At 42.9% G+C, this 10,466-nt stretch overlaps 1 pseudogene across 1 annotated transcript; it reads right to left on the bottom strand.

Moving 5' to 3' along the window:
• Window positions 1-255: 255 nt before the first annotated feature.
• On the bottom strand, window positions 256-10,427 carry LOC123743215 (succinate dehydrogenase [ubiquinone] flavoprotein subunit, mitochondrial-like; annotated as a pseudogene). Its single transcript, XR_006770034.1, has 15 exons — window positions 10,374-10,427; window positions 9,852-9,939; window positions 9,390-9,550; window positions 8,934-9,077; window positions 7,875-8,038; window positions 7,361-7,509; window positions 7,073-7,197; window positions 4,554-4,723; window positions 4,076-4,271; window positions 3,680-3,851; window positions 3,423-3,541; window positions 2,375-2,486; window positions 1,816-1,946; window positions 1,461-1,574; window positions 256-1,085 (listed from the first exon to the last, which is right to left on the bottom strand). The product of XR_006770034.1 is annotated as a succinate dehydrogenase [ubiquinone] flavoprotein subunit, mitochondrial-like (transcript).
• Between the last annotated feature and the right edge of the window lie 39 nt (window positions 10,428-10,466).

Genomic DNA, 10,466 nt, shown 5'->3' with positions numbered 1-10,466 from the left:
GGAAAAGACTCCTCCTGTGCATTCAGCCTGACTACTTCCCAAATGGCACCCTATGGTTCCTGGTCAAAAGTAGTGTACTACATAGGGAATAGGGTGGCATTTGGGATGTAACCTGGACTTCATCACTATGGTACATATAACAGCAACTCACTCACAACTGGAGAGAAGAGGAACATGTGCTGTTCTTGTTTAGGTAGCCAGGTGACATGAATGAAATGGTCAAACATCGTCAAATGAATAGAAAAGAAAGTTGACTAGAGTTGATTTAAAGTTTAATGACACATTTTAAATAATACACAGAACATAAGAACAAAGCAAAGACAAATTAATTATTGGTAACATACATAGTATTTCATTTATTTTACCCATCCTAATTGTCTTAATGTCCACTATATTCCACCAGTAAATAGCACAAAGACAACTATAGTTGAGTATATTTAAAAAATTGCCATAAAGTGCATAACCTGTAGCAAGCAGAGTGAAATCAAACTTCCCAGGAAATATTGCTGTTCACACGCCAGTTGTACACATGAATTGATCCTGAAAGGATAATCCCTAAAGACTACGTGTTAATGATGCTGAAGGGACATCTACAGGAAATAGGATGTCTTAGCACTCTGAACTACAATCATTACACAATATTCAAATTCAGTATTCCATTTAGAGTCCTAATATTATGGTATCAGCGGATAATAAAGGCCACATGGAATGGGAGTATTTAGGTAACTATATACCTATAGGGAACTACTCTACAACTTCATATAACAGACAATTATAAAACAATTCTATATTTACAAACTTCAATCACAATACCTTCATTAATTTGCTTGCACAATGTGGGTTGAAAGTCAAACTGCATGTGAGAAAGCAATAATTCCCTATCTACAGTGCTCCCTCACACAGAGTGAAGGTCATACAGTGAAATGGATCCGAGGTGGGTTTTGCTGGAAGCGGACAGACTGGCAATAATAAATAAGAGTGTTCCTGTTGAGATAGTCTTAATAGGAGCGGATGGCTGGAGGGATGGCTGAACATTCCTCCTGGTCCAGAGAGGTGTCAATCACTGGTCGGTACTCCAGAGTTACCTGGAACATGACAGGGATCAGTCTCCTAATATCAGATCAGCCTCCTAATATCAGATCAGCCTCCTAATATCAGATCAGCCTCCTAATATCAGATCAGCCTCCTAATATCAGATCAGACTCCTAATATCAGATCAGACTCCTAATATCAGATCAGACTCCTAATATCAGATCAGACTCCTAATATCAGATCAGACTCCTAATAACAGATCAGTCACTCATTTGTCTTTCTCCATCCAAAAACCTATTTCTGGACTAAACAGTATGTTCGATCAAGAGCATGCTTTTTAGTCCAGACAGGCTTGATTCTGTTCAGGGAAGATTGTCCCTATGTGTTTCCATCAGACACACAGACAGGAGTCGTGGTAGTTGTTTTACCTTGCCAGTCTTAGGATCCACAGTGGACATGGTGTGTTTTCTCCAATGCTGATGGAAAGGCTTCCTCTCCTGTCCTGCCAGAGGCCTGGCATAGTCCAGCTCATCCATACGGTCCTGGAACACACAAAGTCACATTTAAGTCCCCTGCCTATCAATTAACCAACCAACCAACCGGACATTCAGCAAATCAATTCATCTATAAATCAACCAGCCAATCAATCCCTGTATCGCTACAATTGGGAGAAGTGTAGTGCAGCTTTGAGACCCTGAGTTGCAGATCACTTAATTTGAGTGGCTGGTTGGAGAGTGCTCTCCTCATCTTATTTAACCAGGTGAGAATCCATCCTCCCCTCACCTTGTAGTCCTCCCGGGCGTGTGCTCCCCTGCTCTCCTTGCGGGCCTCGGCAGAGTGGATAGTCTGGACCGCGTTCAGCATCAGGTTCTGCAGCTCCAGAGACTCGACCAGGTCAGTGTTCCACACCATACCTGACCGAACGGGAGGGGAAACGTTAGTTACAACAACCAACACCAATCCTGTGGTCTGACGGTCCTGAGTCCAGGAGAAGTGTTTTAATCTGTGTCTGGTAAATCCATAGATGCAGGAAGTACAGTAGCTTTGGGGTGGAGCTGTTGAGATTTCTTTGCAGACGGGGGTGAATTTCTTTATATCGGTCTGCAAATATAGGACTAGAAAAGGCCCAGAGCACTACTTTTGTGAACAATATATATTTTATTTTTACATGTTTTTTTTCAGGGGGTGCTGCAGCACCCTCAGGACCTCTACTTCCTACAGCTATGGGTAAAACTGTCCTAAATCTCACCGAAAACGACTGAATCAAGAGATATGATAACAACATAGTCAACACATCTAAGTGAGATCAACTCTGAATATTAATTTGAGGTAAACTACTGACCACGGTCGAATGTCTTGATGTCCTCCATGGTCTGGTAGATGGCGTCCATCTTGTCACATCCCTCCTTCAGAACGTCGCCGGTACGGAACACTGCTGCATGGTTCTGCATCGTCTGGAGACAGAGACAAAAAGAGAAGAAGATTGGTTTGAAAGATCTCAGACATGACAAATGAAACATCCATGTCAGGACTGTCCAACCCTGTTCCTGGAGAGCTACCCTCCTGTAGGTTTTAACTCCAACCCTGTTCCTGGAGAGCCACCCTCCTGTAGGTTTTAACTCCAACCCTGTTCCTGGAGAGCTACCCTCCTGTAGGTTTTCATTACAACCCTGTTCCTGGAGAGATAACCTCCTGTAGGTTTTCATTACAACCCTGTTCCTGGAGAGATACCCTCCTGTAGGTTTTAACTCCAACCCTGTTCCTGGAGAGCTACCCTCCTGTAGGTTTTAACTCCAACCCTGTTCCTGGAGAGCTACCCTCCTGTAGGTTTTAAGTCCAACCCTGTTCCTGGAGAGATACCCTCCTGTAGGTTTTAACTCCAACCCTGTTCCTGGAGAGCTACCCTCCTGTAGGTTTTAACTCCAACCCTGTTCCTGGAGAGCCACCCTCCTGTAGGTTCACTACAACCCTAATCTAGCACACCTGATTCTAATAATTAGCTGGTTGATAAGCTGAATCAGGTCAGTTACAACTGGGGTTGGAGTTAAAACCTACAGGAGGGTAGCTCTCCAGGAACAGGGTTGGAGCAAAACCTACAGGAGGGTAGCTCTCCAGGAACAGGGTTGAAATCATAGCTCTCCAGGAACAGGGTTGGAGTTAAAACCTACAGGAGGGTATCTCTCCAGGAACAGGGTTGTAATGAAAACCTACAGGAGGTTATCTCTCCAGGAACAGGGTTGTAATGAAAACCTACAGGAGGGTAGCTCTCCAGGAACAGGGTTGGGGAGCCTTGCTCTATGTGTACCACTGCCTAGTTAAATACACTAGACTGGATACAGATGCCAATACATTTCAACAGAAAACCTTTTTAGTCAACATGTATTCCTCACTCTCTGCATGTTGAGTCTGATCTCAGAGGTTCTGGTGTTCCCGTCAGCAAACCTGATCTTGTCCAGGTTGGCCACAGACTCCTCTCCAGCACTGGGCTTCAGTGGGGAAAGCTTCTCACCTAGAATGTCAAAAGAGAAAGTCAAACTCCAAGTATATTAAAGCATTATTAGCCATTTGTTTTTTAACATGACTGATAAAGATCAAGAAATCAACCAATGATCTAACCAATCAGTCATAATGTGAAGAGCCTGCTTACCTGGAGTGCAGGTGTCAGCGATGGTGAGGGCACAGGCTCTGCCAAACACCACCAGATCCAGCAGGGAGTTGGCACCCAGCCGGTTGGCACCGTGGACACTGGCACAGGCAGCCTCACCACAGGCATACAGCCCTGGCACCACCTTGTCCTCCCCATCTGGATGAGTTATGACCTGAGAGGGAGATGACCAACACCGTTACAGGTCGGTCTACAGTCAAATAATGTCCATCTAGTTCTGGGGTAAGACTGATTGATTGACGTGAAGTTTCTTGAAGGACAATAAATGTTGTCAACTAATCAATCAATCTATCTTACCCAGCCATAGTGCTCACAATCCCTTACGGAGACAAATCCCCCAAACTAACAGTGAGAATTGTAAAGAATGTTCTAATCTACCTGTCCCTTATAGTTGGTGGGGATTCCTCCCATGTTGTAGTGGACGGTGGGCAGGACAGGGATGGGCTCTTTGGTGACGTCAACCCCAGCGAAGATCATGGCGGTCTCAGAGATACCAGGCAGGCGGGTGGCCAGCTGCTGGGGGGGCAGGTGATGCAACTGCAGGTACACATGGTCCTTTTCTGGACCACAACCCCTGGAAATGAAAAAAGGCTTCTGTCAGAGTCTTTCTGTGCGAGAGAGTCATTCTGTGCGAGAGAGTCATTCTGTGCGAGAGAGTCTTTCTGTGCGAGAGAGTCTTTCAGGTCGAATCATATATTTTAGTGCCAATTTCAAGTTGTGGCCTCAAATTCCAATTACATTTTTACTTCCATCTTCAAGAACGAATGCTATTAAGGGGGTTAGGGATTGAGTCAGATACTACTGGTGGAGTGAAATTTGTAATTAAATCAATATTCAGTATTGTTGATTATCATACCTTCCCTCGCGGATCTCAATGGTCATGGAGCGTGACACCACATCCCGGGAGGCCAGATCTTTGGCGTTGGGAGCGTAGCGTTCCCATAAAGCGCTCTCCTTCACTGTTGATGAGGATCCCTCCCTCGCCACGGCAACCCTCAGTGATGAGGCAGCCGGCACCATAGATACCTGACAGGGTTACATCACAGCTATGGTGTCAGGTGTCACCTCAGGTCAAATATACACTGATGACCTTTGCATTTACGTAATGAAAGGTCAGTCAGTTGACCTTAAAACAAATCCTTACAGTAAATATGGATTTCATAAGTGGGGAGTGGCCATGGATCTCCTTACTAGTTACAGTATAGTTACAGTATAGTTAGTGGCTGTGGTTCTTACCAGTTACAGTATAGTTACAGTATAGTTAGTGGCTGTGGTTCTTACCAGTTACAGTATAGTTACAGTATAGTTACAGTATAGTTAGTGGCTGTGGTTCTTACCAGTTACAGTATAGTTACAGTATAGTTAGTGGCTGTGGTTCTTACCAGTTACAGTATAGTTAGTGGCTGTGGTTCTTACCAGTTACAGTATAGTTACAGTATAGTTACTGGCTGTGGTTCTTACCCGTTACAGTATAGTTACAGTATAGTTACAGTACAGTTACAGGCTGTGGTCCTTACCAGTTACAGTATAGTTACGGTATACTTACAGTATAGTTACAGTATAGTTAGTGGCTGTGGTTCTTACCAGTTACAGTATAGTTACAGTATAGTTACTGGCTGTGGGTCTTACCAGTTACAGTATAGTTACAGTATAGTTACAGTATAGTTAGTGGCTGTGGTTCTTACCAGTTACAGTATAGTTACAGTATAGTTACAGTATAGTTAGTGGCTGTGGTTCTTACCAGTTACAGTAAAGTTACAGTATAGTTAGTGGCTGTTCTTACCAGTTACAGTATAGTTGTGGCTGTGGTTCTTACCAGTTACAGTATAGTTACAGTATAGTTAGTGGCTGTGGTTCTTACCAGTTACAGTATAGTTACAGTATAGTTACAGTATAGTTAGTGGCTGTGGTTCTTACCAGTTACAGTATAGTTAGTGGCTGTGGTTCTTACCAGTTACAGTATAGTTACAGTATAGTTACAGTATAGTTAGTGCCTGTGGTTTTACCAGTTACAGTATAGTTACAGTATAGGTAGTGGCTGTGGTTCTTACCAGTTACAGTATAGTTAGTGGCTGTGGTTCTTACCAGTTACAGTATAGTTACAGTATAGTTAGTGGCTGTGGTTCTTACCAGTTACAGTATAGTTAGTGGCTGTGGTTCTTACCAGTTACAGTATAGTTACAGTATAGTTACAGTATAGTTAGTGGCTGTGGTTCTTACCCGTTACAGTATAGTTACAGTATAGTTAGTGGCTGTGGTTCTTACCCGTTACAGTATAGTTACAGTATAGTTACTGGCTGTGGTTCTTACCAGTTACAGTATAGTTACAGTATAGTTAGTGGCTGTGGTTCTTACCAGTTACAGTATAGTTACAGTATAGTTACAGTATAGTTAGTGGCTGTGGTTCTTACCAGTTACAGTATAGTTACAGTATAGTTACTGGCTGTGGTTCTTACCCGTTACAGTATAGTTACAGTATAGTTACAGTATAGTTAGTGGCTGTGGTTCTTACCAGTTACAGTATAGTTACAGTATAGTTAGTGGCTGTGGTTCTTACCAGTTACAGTATAGTTAGTGGCTGTGGTTCTTACCAGTTACAGTATAGTTACAGTATAGTTACAGTATAGTTAGTGGCTGTGGTTCTTACCAGTTACAGTATAGTTACAGTATAGTTACAGTATAGTTAGTGGCTGTGGTTCTTACCAGTTACAGTATAGTTACAGTATAGTTAGTGGCTGTGGTTCTTACCCGTTACAGTATAGTTATAGTATAGTTAGTGGCTGTGGTTCTTACCCGTTACAGTATAGTTACAGTATAGTTAGTGGCTGTGGTTCTTACCAGTTACAGTATAGTTACAGTATAGTTAGTGGCTGTGGTTCTTACCAGTTACAGTATAGTTACAGTATAGTTAGTGGCTGTGGTTCTTACCAGTTACGGTATAGTTACAGTATAGTTAGTGGCTGTGGTTCTTACCAGTTACAGTATAGTTAGTGGCTGTGGTTCTTACCAGTTACAGTATAGTTAGTGGCTGTGGTTTTTACCAGTTACAGTATAGTTACAGTATAGTTACAGTATAGTTGCAGTATAGTTAGTGGCTGTGGTTCTTACCAGTTACAGTATAGTTACAGTATAGTTAGTGGCTGTGGTTCTTACCAGTTACAGTATAGTTACAGTATAGTTAGTGGCTGTGGTTCTTACCAGTTACAGTAGTTACAGTATAGTTACAGTATAGTTACAGTATAGTTAGTGGCTGTGGTTCTTACCAGTTACAGTATAGTTACAGTATAGTTAGTGGCTGTGGTTCTTACCAGTTACAGTATAGTTACAGTATAGTTACAGTATAGTTACAGTATAGTTAGTGGCTGTGGTTCTTACCGGTGGGGTGGAACTGTACAAACTCCAGGTCCTGGCATGGTAGGCCAGCTCTGGTTACCATGGCGTTGCCATCCCCGGTGCTGGTGTGGGCTGAGGTACAGCTGAAGTAGGTACGGCCATAACCACTACACATACAAAGAGAGATAATGGATATAAGGAGGTTGCTACTGGTGTAGACATTTTGCGATGTATAATCCTACTGACTCAAAGCGATTGTCAGGACATTACAGGGCTTCATTCTGAGGGACAGGAGAAGTATGAAAGGCTCTGGGACATGAACAAGCATACCCAGTAGCGATGACAGTGTTGTTGGATCTAAAGCGGTGGATGGATCCATCCTCCATACAGAGAGCGATCACTCCTTTGCATTCACCATCCTCCATCAGCAGATCCAGGGCAAAGTACTCCACAAAGTAGCTGGTATCGTACCTTAAGGACTGGAGAAGAACAATTAATGGGACATTGAAAATCAAAAAAGGTACATGGTTGTATAAATAACAGTCAATGTATGCAAGGTCTCAGACTGAAGCCAGACTCGTTAATGCAAACTAAACCCTTGCCTCAGCTCTGTTTCCAGCTTTTACTGTTCAACTACCACACATTGGCCTTGACATGTTTTTGTACCATTCACCTTAGGGACCACAATGGAAATAAGTCAATGACTTTGTGTTATTCCTGTCAAGTTTTAAAAAATCTATGTACTGTGTTTTAACTGTCAAATAAAAATCAGTCAACGATCCAACCAAACTAGAGGACATGTTTAATAAAGCGAGTAACTGTCTCATGGTAACATTCAACATACCCGTCCATACAATGTGTGAAGAAGGGAGTGTCCAGTCCTGTCAGCTACACAGCAGCATCGGTGTGCTTGGCCTCCCTTTCCAAACTTCAGGCTCTGACCCCGAAGGCCCTCTGATAGATCTTCCCATCCTCTGTCCGACTGAAGGGCATTCCAAAGTTCTCCAGCTAGCGGGGGACATAAAGAACAATGTGATACAACCATATTGTCATGAACACGATGGGAGACAGATATGGTTTCAAGCGCAGGGTGCAGCAGGTGTTTATTGTAAAGGACCACAGGAGGAGGCAGGTAGCTGGATCCAGGGGCAGGCAGAAGGTCATACACAGGGGGGTCCAAAAAGGCAGCAGTACAGGCAGGGAAAAGGCTAGTAACGTCGTCCAGGAGATCAGGCAATAGGTTGATAACAGGAAATCCGAAAAGCTAAAGTACAGGCAGGGAATAGGCAAAAGGCGTCATTAGTGAGGCAGACAAAAACTATCATACACGGGAGGAGTAAATTACAGGAAAAACAGAGCTCCGAATAGAAGTGTCACAAAACAAACAATACCTCACAATGATGGGATGCAAAGAATTGAACTAAATAGTGTGTGATAATGACATACAGGTGTGTGAACAGGTGATCAGAATTCAGGTGATTGGGATCTGGAAAGTGAGCTGCGTTCAGGGGAATCTATGTGTTTGAGAGTGTGAGCTGGAAAGTGGACTGGAAAGTGAGCTGCGTTCAGGGGGATCTATGTGTTTGAGAGTGTGAGCTGGAAAGTGGGCTGGAAAGTGAGCTGCGTTCAGGGGGGGATCTATGTGTTTGAGAGTGTGAGCTGGAAAGTGGGCTGGAAAGTGAGCTGCGTTCAGGGGAATCTATGTGTTAGAGAGTGCGAGCTGGAAAGTGACCTGCGTTCAGGTTTCTACGTGTTTTGACAGTGTGAGTTGGAAACAGACGTTACACATATTCCAGCACTTTATTTTATGTCTTTGGGGAAAAACAGACTAAAACACCAGGATCTGTGTCTGAAATTGCACCCTATATAATGTTCAAAATGTAGTGCAATAATTATCTCTCACCTCCACCACGGCAGCTGGGGCCTGCTCTGTCATGTAGTGGATAGCATCCTGGTCCCCTAGCCAATCAGATCCCTTCACTGTGTCGTAGAAGTGCCACCTCCAATCATCTCCCTCCATGTTACCCAGGGCTGCATTGATCCCACCCTGGATTGGACAAAATCAACACAAATGAATTCAACAGTTCATTATGACTTTAAGATAGGACACAAATGTAGAACGGTAAATGAATAAAGTTTATTTCTATTCATTCATCACAGTAGTACTGTAATGATAGTAATTGCTCTTCACATGCACTTCAACTACAGGTGATTGTTGAGAAGCTACCCAACTACTCCCAAGCCAAACCCCAATTCCCCTAAAATATGAAAAAATGAAATGAGGTACGAATCCCTTGATGCATTGATGTCAATGGGAGACTGAAGTTAGGTATTCACCCCTAAATATGCATAGGCCTACCTGTGCTGCCACAGTGTGAGACCTAGTAGGGAACAGCTTGGTGACACAGGCCGTGTTGAAGCCAGCCTCAGACAGACCAAAAGCAGCTCTCAGACCTGCTCCCCCAGCCCCTACCACCACCGCATCAAACTCATGATCCACTACCGGTACTGGGTTGAGATCTGAGGATCAGAATAATATTGACTCTGATACACACAGACAGACATTGACCTCCTGTGGATATTGATAACTACAAAAAACATGGCTGATATGACAGTGTAAATTGCGAGCAAATCTTCCAAATAAAAGGGAATCCTTTTTCTTTCTTTTTAACGATGCATATTGTATGTAGATATGTAAATACAATATGTAAATACAAATGACTTCATAACAAGAATGTCTCTTGAAGACCTTTATTTAAAAATGTGTCTTGCTTTAAACGAAAGAATTAGAAAAACAGGCGGTGTTATGCTTGTGTAAAACTCACATCATCTGACACTTTGGCGTTGTCCTTCTTCCCATAGATGGAGAAGTGGATGTTCCTGGAGCTACATCGGGCTGCTGCAGGGAGCTATTCATATGGGGATAACATCATAAATCAATAGGTAGAGATCATAGACATATAATTAACTCTCAAATACATAGAAAACAAAAACCATCATAATTTCACACTGGACCAGCAACATATTCAATCAAATCTAGGTGGAAAAACACTCAAAACCCCCAAAGAATATCCCTGTCATAGGGATATTAAATACTTGCTAAATAGGTCATTTAGCAAGTACGGTATTTTTCTTTGACATTTTAACATATTCAAAAAGTGACTCTCAGACAGCTAACGTTATGTAACAAAGGGTCTGGTCTGGCCTGGAGGACTGTTATGAAAGGCTGTCTGCTGCTGGTTACGAAAGCTGTAAGAGAAGCATTCCCTCTGCGTCAGAGTTACAAAACTGACTTTTCACAGACTACACAAATGCATTATCCAACAACAGTTATTAAACTCACGGCTTTAGCTAATAAAAACCTCTTGGTCAGGACTCTGGATACACTTGCCATCCTTATTATTCCCAGGTTTACTGCTAACAGCTAGAAAGTAAC

The sequence above is a fragment of the Salmo salar genome, chromosome ssa05 (genome assembly GCF_905237065.1).
Source record: "Salmo salar chromosome ssa05, Ssal_v3.1, whole genome shotgun sequence".
Classification (NCBI taxonomy): Eukaryota; Metazoa; Chordata; class Actinopteri; order Salmoniformes; family Salmonidae; genus Salmo; species Salmo salar.
Note: the sequence above shows the minus strand (reverse complement) of the source record. Positions and strands in the feature narration are given on the sequence as shown.